Below are 24,050 nucleotides of genomic sequence, written 5' to 3'. Positions count from 1 at the left end.
ACACTGTGGAGGGAGAACACCCCACTGTGACATCTGCCGTACTGCAAAGCCTTCTTATGCTAATGGGAAGGTAAACTTGTCCCTTTGCCCACAGCAGGATAAAAACAGGCTGATAGACTTGTGTGATGTAAATCAAGGATGTGTATACCTGCTTGGGTTCACTGGCCTCACACACAGGGACATGTGCCCCCCTGAGCAACTTGTTGGCTCTATGTGCAGAGAATGGGGCATATGTGGGCTCACCCTGGTCTGTACAAAGCAAGTACATACATGCTGAGGTGTTACCAGCAGGCATAACCCAAGGACTACCTTAGCTTTTGGGTAAGAGAGTATGAAGCAAATGCTTGCTTTTACACCAAGTTTGTATAACTTGAGTTCTCTCATGCTCCCAGTGGTGCATTACTGCTTGGTGATACATCACTGACTGCCATTTGCTCAATCCATGTGTTGCTGGCCCTTGTATCCTTTCCTTCATATAACTCCCCTCTTGTCCTTTGCTGTTCCGTTGTTTCAGGCTTCCTCAAAGGGAGGGCTTTATTTGGGTTTGAGAATGAATGAAAGTTCTGACCACAGGTCCAGGCTAAAGCCACCTGAGGATGGGAAACCTTTTGATGGCAGCCCTCTGTGCTGATGCCCTTTGGAAGTCACTGTGCATTTCATTACCCATTTGCCATGAGGCTGGCAAATCTCAGGAAGGCATTAGGCAGCAGTCCACATCTGGCTGCATCTGAGCTATGAAGAACCAATTTCCAACTGTAAGGCAACAACCACAGCCCAGTAGCTCCATCCAGGGTAATACTAGGCTGCTGAGATGAGACTGGCCATCTAGAAAGGCTGAGTGAAAGATGAATGGGCCTTGCCAGTGGAAATACCAAAATAGCAGAGCAGGTATCCTGGAAGCAGGTACTGAAGTTCAAAGTTTGAAGTCCATTTGCAGTCATTTCATCTCTTAATTCCAAGATCTTCCTGAGCATGCTGGGAGGCATCATGTAACCTCAGACTTCTGATAGCCTCATGTGGAGAAGGTGTTTATATATCCTTAGGGCTCTCTCTATTACCTGCTGAGCGTGTGTGTGTAAAACTCCATGGCTTTTCATGGTTGCAAGCAACACAGGCCAGTAGTTAGTATACAGGAATGTGTTTGGGGAGAGCTGATTTCTGAATTAGCTGATTCTAACAGCACTATTAACCTGCTTTCTGACTTGATGAAGGCATAGTTTTTCTGGCTATCATGGCCCTCTCTGCAAGATGCTGCTTTAAAATGGAATCTAAACAATTAGTATGTGGGGAAAAAAAAAAGGGATTCAGATGCCTTCAGGTGAAAGGTGATGTAAATAAGCAAAGCATTGCTGTATCTGTCCTCAGCCCATGCTGGGATGTTTATTAGCCACTTGTGTGGCTAATAAACAAAGCACTGAATTTCTCCCCAGACTCATTTTTAACCACGATGAACCAGAGTTTGAGAGAGGGTTACTACTTAACCTTCCCCCTACCTTTCACCAGTATGCTACTCTTCTACTACTATCACTGTGCACCAGCCTGTACAACCTACAGAATTTAATGTGGGGTGGAAATACTGATGAAAATACTGATTTGTTTTCCATATAAAAATGGGAATTTGTAACTTTTGGAGTTACATTGATCCTGGTGATTCCTCCTATTATTTGTTTTGTCTCTTCTGTTCTTCTCCTTGCCTCCTTCCTGCTCCCTTAACCGTGCTGTCCTCCTGCTGCTGCTTCTCTCCTCCAGCTGGGTACCTACCAGCCTTCCATAAGTCTATGCTTCTTGGGAAGTCCTGCTGGCAGCAGCATTCTCTACTACCATCATAGGCCTTTTCTTTTCACCCTCCTGACTCTGGAATGAGCAGGGAAACTGCTAGGAGAAAATACAAAGGTTCTTCCTTTGTGCTTCCGGTTGGCATTTGTAGCATCCCCAGGTCTCCTCCACTTGGGTAGGTGTTGCAGTTGAAGAAAATGAATGCCTATAGGCAGAGACAGCAGAGTGGTTCATTCTCACCTATTTATTTCATTGCTGTCACATAGGTGAAAAACTGCCCAACCCCAGCAAGCAGCTGGGGAGGAGTATGGCTGCCATAGAAGCAGTTCATACAGTACATGCTAGTATCAGTTCCTGCTTTCCTGACGGTTCATGCTTCCTCTGGGCCTGTCCCTCAGCTGCTGATGCCACTCTTAGGTGTCAGTGTGTGTTGTAGCTGTCTTGTTAGTCAAAAGAGTGTCCAGAGATTGCCTTCTTCCCACCAGGGCTGGTTGGCTTTGATTCCTTGAAAAGGAAGCCAGGATGTACTTATCTTCTTTCAAATTATAACCAATAAATGTCAGTCTCATTCATTACTCATCTTACTTCTGAAGTTTCTTGAATTAATTCCAGCTATAATCATGGTATATATTTATAGAAAACTGGGACATCTCATAATATTTAAACATTTTCAGTGTAGGAGACATGTATCTCTGAAGGCTGGTAATTAGTAAAGCTAACAGACTCTGAAAGAATCTTACTTGCTTGGTTTGAATGCCCCTAAAATTTAATCAGTCAGAGGAGTGTGTTTGGATCTGGACCCAGTTCTGAAGCTAGTCTTATTCCACTCTTCTCGTAATTTCCTAGGAGTGAAGCTGTGGTCCCTGGAACTTCTAGTTTTCATCATTTGGGATAGCTTCTAATAATTGATGATGTTTAGAATAATTTAGTTTCGATTACTCTTATAATTAAGACCTATCAATTGGCATCCAGTTCATCACAATATCGAATAGAATCTAATCTATTTATTTTATCAATAGTATCCAATAACCTTATAAATCTGCAATGTTAAGTACTCAAGGATGAGGATATTGGGACAGTATGGCACCATGCTTTTCTCTTTTGTTTACCCACAGATTTAGGAATAAGTTATTCAGTGGTGGATTTAACAAGAATTTCATTAAAGTTATCTGTGTTTTGAAATGTAGAACTAAGGAAACAAGTGTGACTTGCTGATTTGCTGAAGTAAAACTTGCAGGCATTTTTATTTTCGTGTAAGTGTGAGATCCACTGCTGAGAAAATGCCTGGATAGCATCATCTGCTCTGCTTGAGCAGGGCATGGTGTGGCTGGAAGGTTGCACCAGAACTCTGGGGAAATGGAACAATGGGGAACTGATGTAAAGGGGCTTTTACAAGCTGACCAAAGGGTTTGTGCTCAGCAGGGACATTTCACAGCAGACTAGAGGGCTACACTGAAATTGCATTTTATGTTCCTCAAAACTAGAAACATTTTGGTGTTACTATTTCCTTCTTAACTTGTTTCATTGGAGTAATCAGATTGGCAGCTTGCAAAGGGCTGGACAGCACAGGCTGAGTCAGAACCTGTCAGAATGGAGACTCTGCCTGATCAAGGATGAAGTACAGTATTTTTAACCCTTCCTGCTCTTTGCATTTCCAGTGGAAGACCCAGGGGAAGCCCTGTGAAGAGTTTTGAGGACAGACATCCACAACAGAAAATTGATGTTTAACAAAGTCAGGACCTTTAAAAATGTAGTAAAAAGCATGAAAGGGGTGCAAGCAATCCCTCCTGAAGTGCAGGATCTTCTAAAGGGCCTTTCCTATGTTTCCAAAGCCCAGTCAGAAATACTGACTAGAAGAGATTCAATCTGGAGGGGAGGAAGAATGGAGCAAGGAAGAAAGATACCCCCTCAAAGTAACAGAACTGAAGCTAACCAAAAACTTCCATGAAGTAAATAGAATTTAGATCATTTACAGAGCATAGTTACAAAAATTAATGTGAATCAATACCCTCTTATAGGGTAAAACTAGACATACAGCAAAAAAAACCTTCCATAATGATGCCAGTTTATATGACTCTTGGAAGATAAAAGAATTGACAAATTAGTAAAAAATGAGCCCAAAGGGCTTATAGGATTAGCAAATCTTCCTTTAAAGTTCAGTTATTTCTGTTTTATGATCCTTGTTTTTTTCCTTTGAATTATGGGATTCTACAAGACAGGAAAAGATACCATAAGACAGTGCCTTATCTTGTAGAATTTCATTCCTTTGTAATTAAGGTGTGGCTGGAAATAGGAGTCCAAGATGTATCACAGTATTTACCATTGTTCTAAAGTCAGAAATCAGCGATTTATGCTGTTCCAAGTTCAACTACCTTCTTAGAGGTGCTCTGTCTGACATTGTAGAACTTTAGATCTTCCTTCCTTTACAACTATGGAGGTAACTCAAGTCCTGACGTAATTATACATATACCTGTAGGGCTTCCTAAACATTGAAAGATTTCTTACTAGAATCCCTAAATAATCTTAGTTTTATAAACATTAATCAGCTCAATACCTATTTAACAGCTACGCTGTTGGGATCAACAAGCCAAGTATTCTTCCAGTTGCTTTCCCTGCACAGCCAAAATGGGTAAGTTTGTCAGATCAAGCCTCTGCAGAGTGCATCCAAGAGGAAGAAAATTTACTACCTTACTGTAATCCAGAGACACTTTGGTTGAAGTAATCACCTAGAAATGCGATAAATATACCATTACTCCCAGAGTAGATCTGAAAACCCATCTCCAAGGAGAATGTGCTATTAGTCTATATTAGACATTATGCAGGGACCCACTTATCCCAGTGTTTCTTGGACACAATGATCATTTGTTTCATGGAAGAATCAAATATTGTTTGGACCAGAGGAAGGAAGTGTAAGAATGTCATCATAACTCTCTACCTTGGTGTTTACGATATTCATGGAGGGTGGGAAGAGCTTCAGTTAGAACTTTACATCATGTTTCTTGAAGTATTTAATGCTTATTTTGCATGTCTTCAGTGGCATGGTCAACTGCTAGTAAATGGCTAAAATGATGTGCAGCCAAAGGAAGAAGGTCAAGGTGTAGGAACGGGTAAGAACAGATCAGAATGTAGTGATGTAATATGGTTGATTCAAACCATCCTGAGTTGTTTATGAAGCTGGTGGAAGCAATCTGTGAAGCTCTGAGTGCTTTGAAAACTCGTGAGGACTGGGTGGAGTGTCTGAAACCTGAAAAAGAACAAGGAGGAGATAAGAAATTACAGACTACTCAGTCTAACTTCATTCCTGGAAAAAAAAATGGTGGAAATAATCTAATAAAGAAGATGATTAGGAACCAGCACAGATCTGTCAAGAATAGATCATGTCAAACTAATTTAGCTTTCTTCTGTAACAAGCCTTGTGGATACAGGGGAAGTGGTTGTCATACCTTGTCATTTTTAAGGATTTTGACATTATCTCACAAGCTTTTATCGTAAGTGAAGCAAAGGAGCATGGTCCAAATGAAAACATTAAAACAGAGATGCATAACTGATGTAGATAATCCTACTCAATGAGTAACTTTTGCTGATTTCCTGTCGAAATAGAAGACTGTATTGAGCGGATTGCCACAGCTTGAGCTGTGGTCTGTTAGTGCTTAATCGTTCTCATCAAGTACATTGTACTTTATATTTTAATTTCAACCTGGATGACTGGCTAAAAGAAGTGTTTTATTTAAAATACAGACAATGTGAACCAGGTATATGTTGGTGAAATTTACTGGAATTCAAGGCAATCTTGTCAAACCAAGGACTTAGTCTGAAAAGCATCAGAATGAATCCAAGGTGCTCTGCATGGGCAGGATTAATAAATTGCACCCAGCTATCCATGGAGGCCAACACAACAACCAACTATCCTTCAGGAGGGGAGACAGCATCTCTAGATGACCACAAGTTCATCTTACCAGGTTGTGCAAATAGAAGTAGAGGCTGTAAGATGCACACAATAAGCCTTCTGCTCTGATCAGGACATGTAAGTCTCAGCTGAAATGCCATGCTTTATTCTTCATCGTTCTCTAAGAAAGTCTGGTCCAGTGAGGGAGGGTGCAAACTGGGACAGTGAGAATTGCTGGAGGTCAAGGGAAATGTAATCTGCGAGGAAAGACTGAAATAATTAGCTTGTTTTTAACTTAAAAGGCGTAAGGCAGAGAGGACTTAGGATAAAGGTCTTCAAATGCATAGGAAACAAGTGCAATAAAATGAGAATAATCTCTTCTTTGTGTCCAGAATGGATAAAACAGGAAGTGAATGTCTTTAATGGGCTATGAGAGTGATTCAGACTATGGTTTAGGAAGAGTTTTCTCACCAAAAAGAAACTGATGCAGTGGGGTAGATTGTCTGAGAAAGCCAATGCAGCAGCTCCAGTCACTGTAGGGCTCTTGAGGTATTGCTGAACCCAAGGTGGACTAAATGGTCTCATATGGTCTCCAAGGAGGATTTTCTGTGATTAGTATCAAATATTCACTGAAGCAGGAACTGGACCCAATCTGCCCCTTTGCAGAAGAGTGCTTAGCCACTGGACTGTAAAGCTAGATTTACTTCTGTGCTGTCTCTGGTCTCAAGCTAATTTAATTCTTCCATGAAAAAGAAAATAAAAAAAGCCTAATATATTAAGCATGAAAAGCTAGAAGTATCTTACTCTAAACAGTCTTCTGTAGTAGGAAAAGTAAGACTTGAGATCCCTTCAGGTAGAGAACTGGGGCATAATGTAGGTAGCATAATTTGAGCACTCAGATAATTACCTAAAAGCCTATAAATTGCATGCTGTCAGAGAGGACTATAGTTATGTCCTTTTTGAGCAGAGATTCAGGGATTGGAATCCAAAACAGATGATGCTTCACTGATAACTGGAGCTAGATGCCTAAATCCTGACAGTTTAGATGTCACTCTGTCTTCTGCTTTTAGCACGAGCGTATAGGTTCAGAAGACATTCATTTGGTGTATTGTGATAATGAGGTGTCTAGTTCAGCACATATTTTCTGGTGGCCTTAAAGCTATGATTTCTGCAAGTCATCTCATCCTAGATGTAACTCCACTATCTGTCTTCTGAACTTGGTCATCTGCTGGAACTCCACACTGATATTTCCTTTTCATCACCCTCAGGAGAGGATTAGTAGGGATTTATCAGTTGGTGACTTCTTCTACCTGTCTGACGTGAATTATCTCAAAGCATTTATATGGCAGTCACTCAGGAATTCCCAACTGGAGTGCTGTACCCCTACTAGCACTCACCTTTAGTACTTATTCCCCTCTATTCCCATTATGATGTGTCCCAGCGGTTGCTGGGAGTACTAAATAAAACATGCTGAGATGTAATATTGAAGGGATTTCACTTTCTTTGGATAAATTCTTCTACAGCAGAAGAAATACTGCTACATGAGATTATGGAAGAAATAAAGCTGATCTGTAGTATCTTCTATTATCATGTGCTGAGTCCATACAACCCTCAGCGAGATATCCTTTTCTTAGGTTCTTCCAAAGCCTTTGCAAAACAGAAAAGCAGGAACAAAACATCTTCCCTGTAATCAGGATTACCCAGCATTTAGGGGATGAGATAAATTGTAACAATCAAAGATGGTCTTTTTAACTACGTGGAATTTTGCTGAATTTTTCCTGTGTGGACAAGAAGTTCCTTGGTAGGTATCTTCTTCAAAAGCATATTGTGATTTTTTTCTTAATTTTTTTTCTTTGTTTGGCTGTGTCTGAAGTTGATAGTAGAAGAAAAAGTGTAAGAGTTTTGCAACCATTTAATAAGCAACAACTGTAGCTTTAAAACACAAGGAAACATAATGCCATTATAGTTTCAAAAGATGGAATTTCCTATTTCCTTTCTTTTTCATTTGCATTTTTAAAATAGGAAATTACTTCTTAAAGCAAATTTTGAGTTTTCAAAGCCAGACACTTTGAATGTAAATAATTAATTAAAGAGTTGTCATTCCTTCCTTCTCTGATTTGCCCTCTCTCGTATACAGGCATATGGTTTGGTGCTTAATTATATGGTCAAATAGTGTGTTGATCTTATTTTTTTTTTTTGGGGGGGGGAAGGGGGAAGGAGGGGAAGGGAGTGGGTGGGTTAATTTTTTGCTAGGATCCTAGCCACATTCAATGCACAAAATAAGATGTACTTAGGGACTGAAAGAGTTTTGCCATGAACAAAGATGTTTTCTATAGTCTCCTGTTCCATTTATTGCCAGCGATGAAGGTTGTGTATTGAACTGAGCGGAGGGCTGTTTGAAAGAAGAAGAATGGTCTCATGTTATGGCAATTGAATTCTGCTCCTGAATTTTTCCTGCCTCCTGCCACAGGTTTCTGTGTGATACTGAAAATGCCTATAAATGAGATTTCCAGGGGTGGCCACTAATTGGTGTGTTCTCATTTTCTGGTTTCTCCATCTGAGACACCTGGGCTCTGATTGGCAGAAATGCAGAGCTGGTATTGTGTGGAGTTCTGCTCCCAGTGTGCACACAGATCTGGGGAAATGCTAATCCAAGGCGTCTCAAATTAGGGACCCCAAATCAGCAGATGCTGCGGACTTTTTCACCTTACACTCTTTGTGTCTGATTTCAGTGTCTGTGAAGTAGAGATAACAACCCCACCTACCTCCCTGGTGAGAACATCTGTTAAGGCTCATGGAGCACTGAGATACTGTGGCAAAACAGTACCCTAGAAAAGGCTGTGAGGTAATTAGTAATTCTGTATTCAGTCCTGGCTTTGAGTGATGTGTGGCAAATAAGGCACTTTGCCATGCCTGAAATTAGGATAAAGGGAAATACTGAATAGCTACCCACTCAGTGAGCTTTGCCTATCTTTTATAGTAGCTGGGGGTGGGGAGGACTTGCAGAAAAAAATAAATGACATGGTAAAAATTATCATAGGGCATACTCAAAAGGGTGTGAAAGCCAAGTTTCAGAGAGTCTCCATTTTACATTTTCTACATCAGCTTTTAGCATGTGGCCATAAAGATGATTGTAGGACAGGCTTTTTATGTAATGCATGAGTCACACTACTGTGTACTTGTGCCTGTGAATAAGGGGTTGCAAAATTACTGGACCAAAATGGGCCAAATGTTCTGCCATTGAAACTAGTACTACCCTTTTCTGTAGTATCATCCTAGATCCCTAGCAGATCAAGCCTAGACCTCTCTTGTTATTGTTTCCTTTGTGAGTGCAGAAACTGAGGCACAGAAGAAAGTGGAATCATCAGCAAAAGTCATTCTGCCTGTTTTCTCCTCTGTGTACCATCAATACCATTTAAACTAGTATTTACATTCCTTCCATAAACTAATCTAGAAATAATGGGAAACATACTTTTCTTTTCCTCTTCCTTTGCCTTGCAGCTGGAAGATGTGGCTTGAGTAATGTAAATCATTTGTTTGCTCGGTTTGCTGGTCATTTTGTGTGTGTGCCTGTGGGAATGGAGCATGCATCTGTCTGTAGGATTGTGTGGGAGGATCTCCTGAGGAAGACCTAGGTTTGACAAGCCAGAAAGCAGGCAGGTATATGGCACTGTAGGTTCTCTGTCCCAACCTTGATGCTTCTCTCATGAAGTTTAGATTCCTGTTCCACCAGGGCACAAAGCAACCTAACATCTCAGGGAACAGTTTTGTCTTAACAGAGGCTGAAATGGAAATAGAGAAATTCCAATGCAGAAATTCAGAAGTCTTTGAACAAAAGCAATTCTCCTGCACTCCATGCATAGAAGAAGACTTGTACCTCTGTTCTCTTGAGGTGTGTCAGCATGGCATGCCACTGTAAACCTGACAAAACTAACTACTAGTTATGAAGCCTGTGCCTTATGAGGGCACCTTGTCTCCTGTTTTGAGTACCTTCTGGCAAGACTGCCCATCATGGCATCTTAAGAGACTGCTCCTCTAGTTAGTCCTCTGACTGTCAGGATTTTTGCAGACTCATTGGCCAGGGCTGAGTGATCTGGAGAGACACTATATGGAGTTGGCTATAAGAGAAGGTTTTGATGTGAAGTCTGGAGGCAGGATCCCCCTCCTTGGCCAGTTAGGGGTGGAAGTGGAGAGGTTATCAGTGTAGAGAAGAAAAAGGCCTTGCTGCAAAGTGAATCTGGCCAAACTAGATGCATGCTTGCCAGAGGTAATGAAAATGCAGGTCTTGTGTTAGCATTTATGAGGTGGTGGGAATTTTCTGGTTCTCACTTCCTTCAGATCAGATGGGATTTCATCCTGGAGCAACTCCGACTCCTTTTTTGATCCCCAAAGCATCTCCACTGCCACAGCACAGAATTCTACAACTGAATGGGCCTTCCCACACTGAGGTTAGCCTTCCTGTCTTGCTAAGTACAGTGATTGGTCCCACTGACAGGTCTGGTTTTTCCTCTTTTTCTTCTGTGGTTCTGGCCCGGTCCCACAGAAAGGAAAATGTGTTTCTCGTTGCTCTGGCTCCTCATATCCTGCCCCATCCAGCTCTACCTCTCACATATAATTAATTGCATCTCAGCTTCACACAGCAAGGTAGCATCGATACTGATATCTCCAAGCTGTAATGTTTCAACTTCTCTCTTGGGTACTTGCCTCTAAGCTTTTCCTGCTGTCAGGTGCAGCGAGCAGCAGAGTATGCTGAGTACCTCTTTGGAGTACAGAGCAACTCTGCTGTTTGGAAATCTATTTGTGAAAACTCTGAACGTCGCAGAAATGCCTGGAGAAATGAATCACAATTGGAGATGGGCACAGTTTCTAAAAAACGCGATTTTCAAGTACTGCAGTGTGAACTGGAGGTCAGTTTGCTGCCAGTGGCAGTGAAATAGCACTCAGTTATACAGAGCAGAGAAAAATGCTGAGCAGAATTTCTGCCATTCCATTGTTCCACTTTTATCAGCATCCCATGCTCTTGCCCTGCAGCACCTTTGCTGTTCCAGTTCTGATACTGCAGGATAGCTACTGAGTTGCTGGAAACTAGGCAAGGATATAACTGATCCTTTGAACAAAGTAATTCTCTGTTCAGTAGCTTTTTGTACATATTAAATAGTGAAATCTTCAGGGGGCTTTTCCCTGATGCAGTAATTGTGCATTCATTAAATTGCCAGATAAGACTTACTTTCCATTAATTTATTTTTTTGCTAAGAAAAATATCTCATTTTCCACTGATAATTCTGCCTTTCCTAATTTGACTATGACCAACCTGTGGCTTCTAAGCCACACACAGAGACTGAGGAATTGAAGTGTGACTCTTACTATGGAAATACGTCAGATTACTGATAGCACACTTTGCTGGTGCTAGTGCTGCTTTTCAGTAGGCATTCCCATATAGGAGAACAGTCTCGTGGTCTTATAGAATCACAGAACAGCTTGAAAAGGTCCACAAAGACCATCTAGTTTCAACTCCCCTGCTGTGTGCAGGGTCACCAACCAGCAGACCAGGCTGCCCAGAGCCACATCCAGCCTGGCCTTGAATGCCTCCAAGGATGGGGCATCCACAGCCTCCTTGGGCAACCTGTTCCAGTGTGTCACCACCCTCTGAGTGAAAAACTTCCTCCTAAGCTACTTGTTGAAAATCCCTCACCTCATTCCTGGTACCTGCCATGGGTTTGGCACCTCTTGAACATAGAAAAATTGAGTAACAGAATTATAGAACAGCTTGAATTGGAAGGGACCTTGAAGATCATTAAGCTCCAACCCTCCTACTGTGGGCAGGGCTGCCACCCACAAGCTCAGGCTGCCCATGGCCCCATCCAACCTGTCCTTGACTACCTCCAAGGATGGGGCACCCACAGCTCTTCCAGGCAACTTTTTCCAGAGACTCACCACCCACTGGGTAAATAATCTTTCCAATATCTAATCTAAATAGCTCTTCTTTTAGTTTAAAGCCATTCCTCCTTGTCCTGTCACTATCAGGTCGTGTAGAAAGTTGTTCCTTCTCTTGCTTATAAGCTTGCTTAAATACTGGAAGACTGCAATGAGGTGTCCCTAGTGCCTTCTCTTCTGCAAAGTGATCAAACTAGAACCTGCCCAAACCTTGGCAGGTGTTTTTGTAGGCCAGGAGGTTTGAACTCCCATGATGCAGTTCACTGCATTTTAGAAGGTGAAATCAGGGTAGAAATGGAATTATCCTGCATTAATAAGAGTGAAAATATATTTAGATTTCAGATGCAATGTGAGCTAGTGTACATGTGAAAAAGACCACAGAGAAACTGTGTTAAAAGGCAGTTATTAAGGCTGCTAAGTTAAGTACTCAAAAGCTAGCCAGTACTGGAAGTGTAGTTGCCTGTGCAAACTCACAACAGTCTCCTCTTGTGTATGTATTTTAATACACATCTAATAGCAGGACTACATCTTATTTTTCTATCCAGGGATTCCTGCCACACTCAGGTCACAGAATGGACAGCACTCACTTAATGAGCAGTTATTCAATATTTTGTTCACTCATAATAAGTCAGCATGTGACCCCACAGCTATACTCAGTAAATACTCTTCAGATTCTGCTCTGAAATCAGAAATATTAATTTTCTCCTGGTCTGCCTTGTGATTCTGTGAACTTCCCTGACATTACTTAGTTAATCTTTGTGACACCTATGTGAGGTAACTGAATATTTTATTCTGTTTTTGCAGATGGACAACTGAGGCACAAAGAGATTGTTTGGTCAACAGGATTCCCTAATTTCAGGTGCCAGTTCTGAGAAAAGACGTGACTTTTACTACTGGCTTTTATTTTCTGTTGCACATATCTGAAAACATTTCCCCTTGATCTCAGCTGCAGCTCTGAGTGTTCAGCACTGCTCTGAATCAAACCCAAAGCATATAAAGCCAGCTAATCAGAGGTGAGGGACATGCAACTAGGAGCTGCCCTGTGAAAATCCTGGGCCAGGCTAACAGAAGACTTCTGCAAAGTAGAGCAGAGCTGTAGGAGTTTGTCTGCCTCCTGCATTTTCACTTTCCACCTTTTGACTGCAAAAATCGGGACCAAGATTTTACTGTAATCCTTTTATACCCCTGAGTTTCCTGAGCTCCAAATATCCAGAATTCCCTCTCAAGCATTAAGTCTTCTTTAAGCTCCTTTGTTTTACTTTGCAATCTTTCAGCAGATATTTACTGTGCTGCTTTCCAACAGTAGCAAGCTGGCATTGGGTAATTTACAGAACTGTCCTGACAAATTAGATTTATATAGGCAGGAGCCCAAGAGGTTTTTCGAAGAGTCTTGGTGCTTAATTCTCACTGGTTTTAGCAGGATTAAGGCAAGGAGGCATTTGTGAAAAGCCTACCACTGGTTCCTTAAGACCTGGCCCTTTAATTCTTCATTGAATCAAGTTTATACGGACCCACTAGATCTAAAGCATATAAACGCGTACTAAAATGTCAGCAATTTATTAATGTCTGTAAAGTGCAATCTGGAAAGTGAGCACCTTGATGAGGAGAGAGGAGGATGTGTTATATTTTCTTGAGGCTTTGAAATAAAAGTTTCTGCAACCAAAGCAAGAAACAGGTGGAAACTGTTGTCCTTTGCATTACGCTGAAATCAAAATGTTAAGTATCTGAAAGCCCCAAAAGGGTCTTCACATCTACATTCAATGCTGTTAAGTATTACTAGTGATTAGACGGATTGTGAAACCCTGAGTTAGAGACTAGTTTGGAAGACTACCATTCATGCATTTGGAACTTGTTGTTTCTTGAGGAGCTCAAAGGACCCTTGTGGAATTTATTCTGTTTGGAAATATTCTGCATCTGTGCTTCATTTCTGATTTTATTTCAGCAGGATTTAGTGAATAGGTTATGCCAACTGAATTCAGGCAGTAGATTGCTCCCATGTTATTGATGTACTCCTCTGTTTATATATGTATATATATGTTTGTGACATGCAGTTTGTGATACTCCAATGATAGTTTCCTCTTTTTCACTGAAGAGGAAGGAAATAAAAGGTTCAAATGAACAAAACCCAAACAACCCACAAATAACAAAACGAGAAGATTCCAAGGCTAAAATATCTGATACAGTAATCATTCACTGTAATAATATATGTGGGATTTGTGACTATTTTCATGGCTAAGCCAACAGTTCATCTGAAAAGTGGAATATAATTACTGATGCAACCTCCATATAACATAGACCGTAATCTTTGCATACTGTAATTTTTTCTTCATTTGAGCAGACCTGCAATTTGCCTAATTCCAGTAGCATGTCTTGTGAAGGACTAAATGTTGTTACTGTTGATGAATCAACAAATTGGACTCACAAGAGTCATCTTTGTCCTGTGATTTCCCAAAGAAGCAGAAATTCTTTCTGAAAAAAAAAAAAAAAAGGCTGTCTGATGGTGCTCTAAGAAAGCAAGCTGGTCCCTACAGTATCTCAATTGTCTTTCCTCCTTAAACCAGTATGCTGCCTGTGAACTTTCTTGTATTCAGCACTCTCATTGTCTTGACTTCTGTTGCTTGCTTCTTTGCTTCCTGTCCCAGCACCACAAGGGAGATATATCCCAAGGATATAGAAATAATAACCATCGTCATCATCATAAATCCTCCTGCATTTGGCTCTTCTCACAGCAGGCACCTCTTCCTTCATCTGGAAACTCACTGTTAGTACAATAGGAGCCCGGATGAAAACTCTAAGAACCTCTGAAAAGTGGCTGGCTTCCTTCCACTCCATCTTATTTGTCCTAGCCAGCTTCAGCTATCCAACCTCTTGACATCCTCAGAAAACTCCTAAATGTACTGAATGGCGTTTGGGAAAGGCTGACAGGAAATGGAGCAGTCAGGCTTAGGGCTGCACTGAACAGTCTGCATGGATTGCTGTCTATCTATAGGTTACTCAGCCATTCCTAAGTTCCCCTGAAGTCTTTCTTTTTTTCTTTTTTTCTAAAGTGCTGAGCTATTTTCATCACCATCTATGTTCGTGGCTGCGGCTTTTCTTACTGCCTTTGGGAGTCTGATCCACACACTGATGTATTTTTAGCTACACTGCTAATTATTATTTTCGTGAGTATAGTGTTTCGTTATTCATTAAAGCTGGGGTGATGTTTTAGTCATTTCTCAGCAGAACAAGTGTGAATTCAGTAAGTAAGTAAAGTAGGATCCCTGAGCTGGGATTAAGACTTGTAGGAAGAATGGTCTGGTAAGAAAGAGCAGTATGAGAGATGGGAGTTATTGATTTATAAAGGAATGTTACTAAGAAAGCAGAAGCAAGCTGTTCTCAACATGGTCAAGAAGCAAGGGGCTGACTGAAACTCTGGGAAGGAACTCTTTAGCTTACCAAATGAATAAGCTGTCAGAGAAACCCAGAGAATCATCTTTGGGGGAAATGAATGAATGCTGGTAAGAGGTGCTGATCTTACAGAGTTGGTTAAATATGAACAATATCAGCCCTGCTGCAGTGCACAGAGAGGGCTGAGAGGGCCCTGGAGAGCATCTAACTGGCCTTCAATGCTTTCTATTAGCTCTTCATTCTGTGACAAAGCTGGGCACTCTGTGTGTGCTGGCTCTTCCTGAAAGACTGAACACACACTTTCCTGATGTTAGACAGTCTACACGTTTATGCCATTGCTTTCTGCCTGTCTTTGCACTGGCTCATGAGAGAAGAAACCTCACAGGTTCTGCTCATGATGAAAACCCACTTCTCATAACACATCCACAGCAGAACAAAAGAAGTAGAAGGAGCTTGTTCCATTTCCTGAGTGAAGAATGGAAAAAAAAAAACAAAAAAACCCAAAAAAACAAAAAAACCAGAAGATTTTAGAACCAAGATATTTAAAGCCATTTGAAGCTCTCTTATAAAATCTACTTAGTGATGAGATGTCCAGAAGAGCAAGACAGAAGAGCTCATCTACAGCAGGATTCTTAGGGGAAGCTCTGAGAGACTTTTTACATATGTCTGTGGGCATACTAGCCCTTATGAGAGGCAGATCCAAACACTTAGGCTTTTTTTCCCAACATCTATTCAACATGTTCCTTTTGGCTGGAGATCTTTACAACATTAACTCAACAGTGTCCACAAAGGGTCTATCTCAGCATGCACTGCAGGCTTGCCTCCCCCTCTTCCTTTTTCAATAGAGTTGTGTACAGTAGAGGAGCAAAGTAGGAAACAAAATGGCTTGAAGCCACATATGCATTTCCCAGAGCTCAGTGCCAGTCTCTGGAATAAGTGATTAAGCCCTAAGGCTGCTCTGTGTCACGTTTTCTGCCTGTGGCCCCCAAGGAAAGTTCCCATCAAAGCCCTGTCTGCGCTCTGGTGACAACCCTGCCTGAAGGACAGGAGAGGGGTAAGGACAGCATTAAGCCGTGGGCACTCTGCCACCAGGAGTGACAGCTGCAATCAAGGGTTTGATTCTTCAGCTTTATGCACCCTGGAAAGTATTAAAGTAACACAAATGGTGCATGGTCTCAGTCAGTCAAGCCCCAAATACTTGAGTGAAAGAAGCTGTGTCATACAGGTCCCCTCTGGAGGCCTTTTCAGGTTCTGACAGACTCTCATCCCTCCTTTCAGGATGTTCTTATCCTACATTGACAGGAGGGAATAGATAAGAGCGAAGCTTAAATATTGCACAATACTTTGTCTTGCTACAACACCATGCATTTGAGACTCTCACAGCACTACAAATGCTAACTCAATTAGGATCAGAGTACTTTTGGAACATAGCAATGTCATCTTTCCCAAGCAGTTTGGAGTAGCAGACCACAAAGGACTTATAAATATTATCTCAGGTGAAAATTACATTGAAATCAATAGAATTACACCCCACTTTAGCCTCCCAACATTGCATTTGGCTTTGAATTTCCAATAAGATCTCAGTGCAACTGTCTGTTAGTGAGCTGTACAAACTTTGGGCTAGGAGAAATAGAGAGATAAGGTCCAGGCCTTCTCACACTTTTCTGTGTCAGCAATATCTAAGAGCTGATAGTGGGCCCAAGGACCCATTCTCCTCTATGATATTTCAAGAGTAAGTTTTATTCTTTCCATCCTCACTTCAACTAAGACGAGGGTAAGTAGGGAGGAGAGACACATCTCCCTCCTTTCTCTGCTTGTGTTTAAACACATAAAAGGAATGAAAAGAAAAAAAGTAGGCCAAGAATAATTTCACAGAAGATTTCCTGTAAGGTCTCTGGTATCCAAGACATGCTGTTGGTTGGAAAAATTCAGATCCATAAGAGGTGGCCATGTCTTATCCATTACTTGTAGTGAGTCCATATGCATACTGTAGTGAGAGCCCTATTTGCTGCATTGCAATTGCAAATTGAAAGTCTGTGGAGCAACCACGAGCACCAATGGTACCACTGAAGTAAGGGTGGGTGGAGAGAAAGGCCGGGGCAAGCCAGAAACAAAAAAATGCATCTGTGTGGATGAAGAAAATCCCAAATTAACATGAAGAGCCACAACACAAATCAGTAAATGGAGGTGCTGTGAAAATCAGAGCCAGCACTCAACACTGCCATCCAGATACAAAGCTAACTGCAGTCTTAGTGGAACTAGGTCTGGTGTTAGTAGGGTTAGGCAACACTGCAAAGCAAGAAGCTGAGCCAGCAGATCTAATCGTGGCTGGTTAGGAAAGCCACCAGGAGCCATCGAACCCTTCAAAACTTTAAGCCAAGTAAACAAGCTGCACCTGTAAGGAGACTGAATCTATACCAATAGGTAGCAGCCTTTGTTATGAAATCCTCCTCTTTAGGGATACAAGGTCACAATACGTGCACTGTTCAGCTCTGCAGAGAGGTTGTGGCATTGGTCTGTCTGAAACAGAAGCTGAAAAAGTAGTGAGAGATGCTTCAAAATGATCTGGTTTAGAGCATTTTTCAAGTAATGTAGAAGACCTGCAAGTCTGGTTGTTTGGGCTTTGCTGGAAGTAGCTCTGATGATTAAAGAGGTTATTCTCTGCTCCCTGTGGAGGAGGAAGGTGTTGGCTGAAGGTGGTTCCGTGGCTCAGGCTCACTTTTGGGAGATTAGAAAAACAGAAGAAAAAAGTCTGACTGGGTGGATAATGAATGGTAAGAAAAGCAATGTTGACTGTCCTTGCCAGATCCTGATCAAGAATCTTGGTTGTGACTTCCTTTGGTCTGCCACTAATTTCAGTGGGATGCAGCACCCCTGTGCCACCCATCATGGGTGTGGGCACAGGAAGCAGGCGTAGAGTATTACCCTATCAATAGCTGAAGTTGAGGAGGAGAGAGACCTTTTCTTCTTTGGGCTGGTCCTAGGTATAAAGCAGTGGGGGATGCAATGTGTTATAGAAGCATCATCTCACAGAACAGTTTACTGTAGAGCAGTGTGGGGAAGGCAAGGGAGGCTATTGCATAGTCAAAGAGTTTTCCTCACTGAAGACTTGGTTGATGTGAACACAGTTAATGAGGTGAGCATGGCTCATGGGGGTAGTCTGTGCTGAATGAAGTGGCTTGGTTCTGACAAGGTTTTACTTCTTCTCTTCCTTTCCTTTTCTCCTCCCAATTTAATTCTTTTGTACTTTCCAGTCCTACACTCTCATTTCTTTCTCCCTCTCAAGCTCTGACATGGCACTGCCCTAGCCTTCTCTCTTACCAGATCAGCCCTGTGCAGAGCCCTTTCTTTTCACTGTGGGATTCATCTCCACAACTTCCTTGCTCAACCAGACAGTGGCAAGGCCTGGGGCTGTGCTGGGAGGGGAGCTTACTGCTGTATTGGCAGAGCCCACCCTCTGAGTATATTCCCAAGTCACGGGAGTTAATACGCTCTTTGCTTTCCCTAATTGCTTATGATGTTTGTTTGACTTTAACAAACCTGTGAATGCTTTCTCAGATGGTAATTGCCCCCATTTTCAATGATGTAAATTAAAATAATAATAGTAAAAATAATAAATACCGCCCCATGCTTATCATCAAGCAGGGAGGGAGCTACTTGAAGCTCTACTCTCTCTCTTCACAAGGTTGAGTGATTAGTTTTAAGAGTTACTGTCATAGGTACCAGAAGTCTAAGACTAATAAGCAGATTAAGAAGAAGGTTTAGGGATTGGATGGTCTTGGGGCTTGAGCCTTTCATTGTCATTCTGCTGGCTAGAAAAACCCTGGGCAAATTAGGAGGGAGAAATATTGTGTGCAAAACTAGTAATAGGGCCTCAGCCTGGTTGCTCCTGCTCTGTGGGTGCCAGCACAAAATGCCTCATAATTCCTTGGTGCAACCTAGTAAAGGTCAAGTGAACCTCAGAGACCAGCAGTGGAAGGATTTGTGGTATCCCTGCCTGCAGTTTGCTTGGGTTGGGGAGAAGCAGGGACACTTCCCTTCAGCAGAGCTTGATGCAGACCTGTGCTTGCACAGAGGGGATGAATAAGAGCTGCAGGATACAAGCTACTGCTTCATGTAAAGGTGTTACTTTAAAAGGTTTTGTGCCTTGACCTGAACACCTGCTGGCTGGCTCCTTCTGGAGCAACACAGATATTTCTTTCCAAAAAGAAGACTAGGCACAGCTAGTAGCATGACATGTGCCAAGATCCAACCTAGAACAAGAGCATAGATGCTGATTATGGCAAGCACTCAAAATCTTCAATATAGTCCACACAGACCTTGTGTTCTCAGGTACCCTCACACACATAAGCCCTCAGGGTAAGCATACATCCTTGACATCCTGTAAAAGCATCATTTTGGTGGGCTGTAGCACCAAAGTATAATTTGGGCACATGGAGCTGAAAGATGAGTGAAGGCATCTTGTGCTCTGTGGCCACGGCAGCAAACCCAAGTAGTGTTTCCCACAGACCCAAGTGCTATTTCTCAGACTTCCCAAAGCCATTCTGCTCCAAAAAGTCTGAGTGTTGGACATTGGGCACTTTGCATCAGCTTCAGGTACGAGGCTTTTCCTTTTCTGACCCAGCCTGCAAAGGCAGTGTAGGTATTTATGGTGCCTTTCTCAATTTAAACACTGGAACTACGGGGAGATCAGGTAGTAGATGACACCAAAGTGGAAAGTATAGTGGATTTATTGAGAAGGCACACTGAAAATACTTACATAGATTTAGTTTAGGTAATTTTCTACCTCACTTCTTAGTCACCATACACAAGTGTATAACATCCATCTATTGCCTGCCTATCATAAGCCTGTTCCATTTCAGGTATCATAAAACAGAGGGAAAATTTCACATCTGTGAGAGAATCTCATAGGGAAAATAATGGAAACCCAATAATTGCTCAAGTATTAAAGCTGAAGAGCTGATGCCCTGCTGGTTATACTCTGGGGAACCATCTTGCATAGCCTCTGGAGACACAAACTAACCTTTTCTCTTTCTGAGGTGTTTTGCCACCATCACCATTGCCAGCCTGGGAATAAAAGGAACTCTGTTTGTTTCCTCGACTTGCAGACAGGTTGTGCTAAGAGGTGCCATCCCATATCCAGGTGTCTTCACACCATTTAACTGGGTTAAAAAAGAAAGCTGTTCTCTGTGCTAAATTGCTTCCTCACTTCACAAGATGTGAAAGTCTTTTCTCTCTCTCTCTCTCTCTCATGTGTCCATGTTTCACTCCTTCTGGGGAGACAGATGGTTTTTTTTTTTGTTTTGTTTTTTGTTTTTTTAATGCACTCTGCTCCTTAAATACTATATCTGAGACAAATCAGGTCATGCAGAGCCAGGCCCACAAAAGCTTTGAGGTGACTCAATCCTGTGAAATCAGTGAGAATCAGGTGCCTAAATCTCATTGCAAATCAATTGAATGATGTCAGTCAAATATATTTTGTACAGTAGTCAAGATTAGAGCATTATGGGCTGATGTGTACCTTCCTCAGAGGGCTGACGAAGAAAGGCTGAGGGAGCTGGACAGGTTCAGCCTGGGGAAGAGAAGACTCTAGGGAGATCTCATTGCAGCCTTCCAGTATTTAAAGAGAACTTACAAACTAGAGGTAGACCAGCTTTTTACACAGGCAAATAGCATTAAGACAAGGATGAATGGTTTTAAACTACATTTTTTCACTTAGAGGATGGTGAAGTGCAGAAAAAAAGCTGCCCAGAGAGATTGTGGATGTCTGATCCCTGCAAATGTTTAAGGGCAGGTTGGATGGGGCCCCGGGCGGCCTGAGCTGGTGGGTGAAAGTCCTGCCCACGTTAGGGGCTTGGAACTGGATGGGCTTTGAGGTCCCTTCCAACCCAAGCCATTCTATAATTCACCCCACAAATACCACCAATGATTAGCTGATTCAGCTCTGTTTCACCCAGTCAACTGAAGGAAAGATTTCCACATGTACCTTAGTGCAGGTGTCATGAAAATTGAATTACTTAAGGTCCATATATCTTTTCACTAAATACAAAGTTGTTTTCTTTTTGTTTGTTTGTTTTTTAAAATGAGAGTAACATATTTTCCGTTTAGCTGGTCTTGGAGGTTAAAACAGAGATTTCTTCATTATTTGTTATATTTGATACCTCTGTAAGCTCTGGAGATGGAAGGTAGAAAAGTAGCCAGAGATTAGAAATCTTGGGGTCTTGGGTCAATGAAATTTCCACATTTTTATTACTTACAAACTAACCTCTACCCTATGTCCTAAGCATTCATTTCTCATCTACTACTCTGAGCTATGTGACAGCAAGGAAAGTCTCACTTACAGGAACTGTCTGCCTGGGAAGGAATGTCCTAGAAAGCTGGAGGTGTGGCAGACAAGCAGATTGAGATGGTGAGAGGATCATTTTTCCAGGATTGGAAAGATGATGTGGGCTATGCAGATAGAGACATAAATGCTACCAGAATGTTTCATAAAGGGAAAGCTTTGTATATTGGCTTCAGAGGGTATGTGGGGATGGTCTAAATGAAGAAGGACGTGTTTGGCTCTGTATGTACCTATATATGAACCAGCCTTAGTATTTTCAAGTTCCATGCACATTAAGAATATCTTGAATATTTCAATATTAAGTATTAGTGTGAGTTTATACATAAATTTATAGATGAAGGGGGTGCATGACTGAATAATAATACATGAGAACTTTCCTTACCAGACCTGCTTTCTTGGCTAGGGGCTCTTGAGTCTGTACAAACACTAATAATAATTGTCACTTTTGTACCAGAATACTACAATATTATGACCAAGATGTCATACATGCATGGCGGATAGATAAGACAGATAGATTTCTCATTTTCCACTGCAGTGCTTTTGAATACATCCTGGCAAGGCTGACTCACCCTTTTAGCTTTCGAAGGAAGACAAATTGCTTTCCAGGAATTTCATTGTGTACAGGTTATTTCTGAGCAACTTCCTTAATTAAACCTTATCTGTTGTGTGCGTAATCTACAGATGAAGAGCCCTCATTTTTTTTGTGAGAACAGAAGTTTACCTCCAAACAATCTGCTTCTTATCCAACCCATTGTTACACAACATGACTTACATACTAGATGGATATCGTGTCCTATCCCAGAAGTAGCTTCAGGCCAGTAGCTCAAAATAAGTCATTTCAAATGCCTAGGATGCTGCAGTGGAGAAAAACTGAAGTGGGATTCTTGAGGGCTACTAAGAGCCATTGGAGTTGACACAGTCCAACTATTAGAACATTGTTTTTATTCATGACCTTAAAACCATGTCTGACCCAGCCTCATGTTCCTTATCTTTTATATCTGAATTGATGCTGTAAGCGCACTGTTGGAAAAACATTCTGCAATTGTGAACTTTGCAGTCTGGCAGGGACTCAAGCTGATGTCATCCCAATTGGGATAAGAGGACAATGATGTCATTGGAATAGCAGTGAGCCTTCTAGCTCTGAAATACAGTAGTTGTGGTTGTGAGGTTCCAGTCTGACATCCCAGAAGAGGAAAAACACTCTCCCACTCCTGGTCAGGTTAAGGGTGGTTGGCCAGTGAGCCCTGCATGCACCTTGATCAGAACTCTTGTGTCAGGAGAATCCATCCTGCAGCAGGAGGGAGAGAAGCTCTCGCAGAACTGCATAGCCCTGGTGACAGGGTATCTGCTGTGGAGGAAGCTGTCACCAAGATATGCAGCAAGGCTACATTTCATCACAGCTGTCCTAGTGGCAAGAGATCTTTCAAGCAATAATTTTCACCTTTTGTCCAAGGACTGAAATTTTGCCACATTCACTATTGGCTTGACAGGAATCCGACATATAGTACTGGATCTTTAGGATCTTGTAGTTATTTTTCCAGTTTCCCAGTCATGCTGCTGTTTGAAACTGATCACAGACCTTTGTGAGTGTCAAAGCTAGGGCATGTGTTACTTGGTGCTAGAAAGGAATATCTATGTCTGTGTATCTGTGTCTGTGCTGCTCTGGCTTCAGTGTAATGCGTATATATTCAAGCTCTCCTTAAACCAACTTGTCTACACAGAATCACAGAATCATAGGGGTTGGAAGGGACCTCCAGAGACCATCGAGTCCAACCCCCCTGCCAAAGGAAGTTCCCTACACCAGGTCACACAAATAGGTGTCCAGGCAGGTCTTGAACATCTCCAGAGAAGGAGACTCCACAACCTCCCTGGGCAGTAGTAATGTTGCTGCAGCAACATAGGACTTAGTGGAAACTGCACAGCTTGCCTGAAGAGCAGGGTAGGTGAATTTGTGCAGAACTCTGCTCTGCTCATCTGGGTCACATTGCAACATCAGCTGTGCTGGTGCATTCAGACCAATCCTTAATCCTACACAGCTGTGCGGAGCAGCTCTTTTCCATGATTATTTGGGGCTGCTAGCTCCTTGGCCACCATCTCTACTGAAATTCACCCCTGTTTATCTGGAGAACTGTCCTGCTTGGACATCAGGAGAGGGGACCTTGTCCTCACTGGTGGCCCCAGAAGGATGTGGTGGGTACTTCTTGCTTACTGGTGGCCAAATATTGGGTTTGCTGGCACTGCTTTGTTCACATGTGCATTCCCATCTGTCTCACATCAGTGTTTTCATTATGCATGGAAACGATCCCTTACAGTCTGTTTCTCAGTGACTGATGACTGTAGCCAGTCCACTGTCACCCTCTTCACATGCACTGTTTTCTAGCACTATGTGTTGATACAGCAGTGTCTCCTCCCTTATTCCAACTGCAGTCTTTTTGGGCGTATTTATGAACTTCTGGTTCTGGTCCTTTCCCCAGATGGCATCTCTCAGTTGCAGTGGCCTGAGGAATAGTTTCTTCTTCCCTTGGAGAAATAAACACTTGCTATCTTTCTCAGCCAGCTCATTTTCTTTCTTTTGTGACCCGAGCCAGCATTGGAAACCAGGCACAGACAGCAAAGAGGCCAGTGCCTCTGCTTCTGAGTAGCTCTTTTGAATGCTTCCCAATGGGAATATTAATAGAACAGTGTCCTTTCATCAGTATGCAGCTGAGCTGCTACTTGCCCAAG

At 42.1% G+C, this 24,050-nt stretch overlaps 1 protein-coding gene across 1 annotated transcript in view; it reads left to right on the top strand.

Annotated features, from left to right (window-relative positions):
* Positions 1 to 24,050, top strand: part of GAP43 (growth associated protein 43) — a 52,977-nt gene that overhangs the window by 4,415 nt on the left and 24,512 nt on the right. The window lies entirely within an intron of this gene.

This window comes from Tympanuchus pallidicinctus, unplaced genomic scaffold (assembly GCF_026119805.1).
Source record: "Tympanuchus pallidicinctus isolate F22 unplaced genomic scaffold, pur_lepc_1.0 scaffold10, whole genome shotgun sequence".
In the NCBI taxonomy this organism is placed as follows: Eukaryota; Metazoa; Chordata; class Aves; order Galliformes; family Phasianidae; genus Tympanuchus; species Tympanuchus pallidicinctus.
Note: the sequence above shows the minus strand (reverse complement) of the source record. Positions and strands in the feature narration are given on the sequence as shown.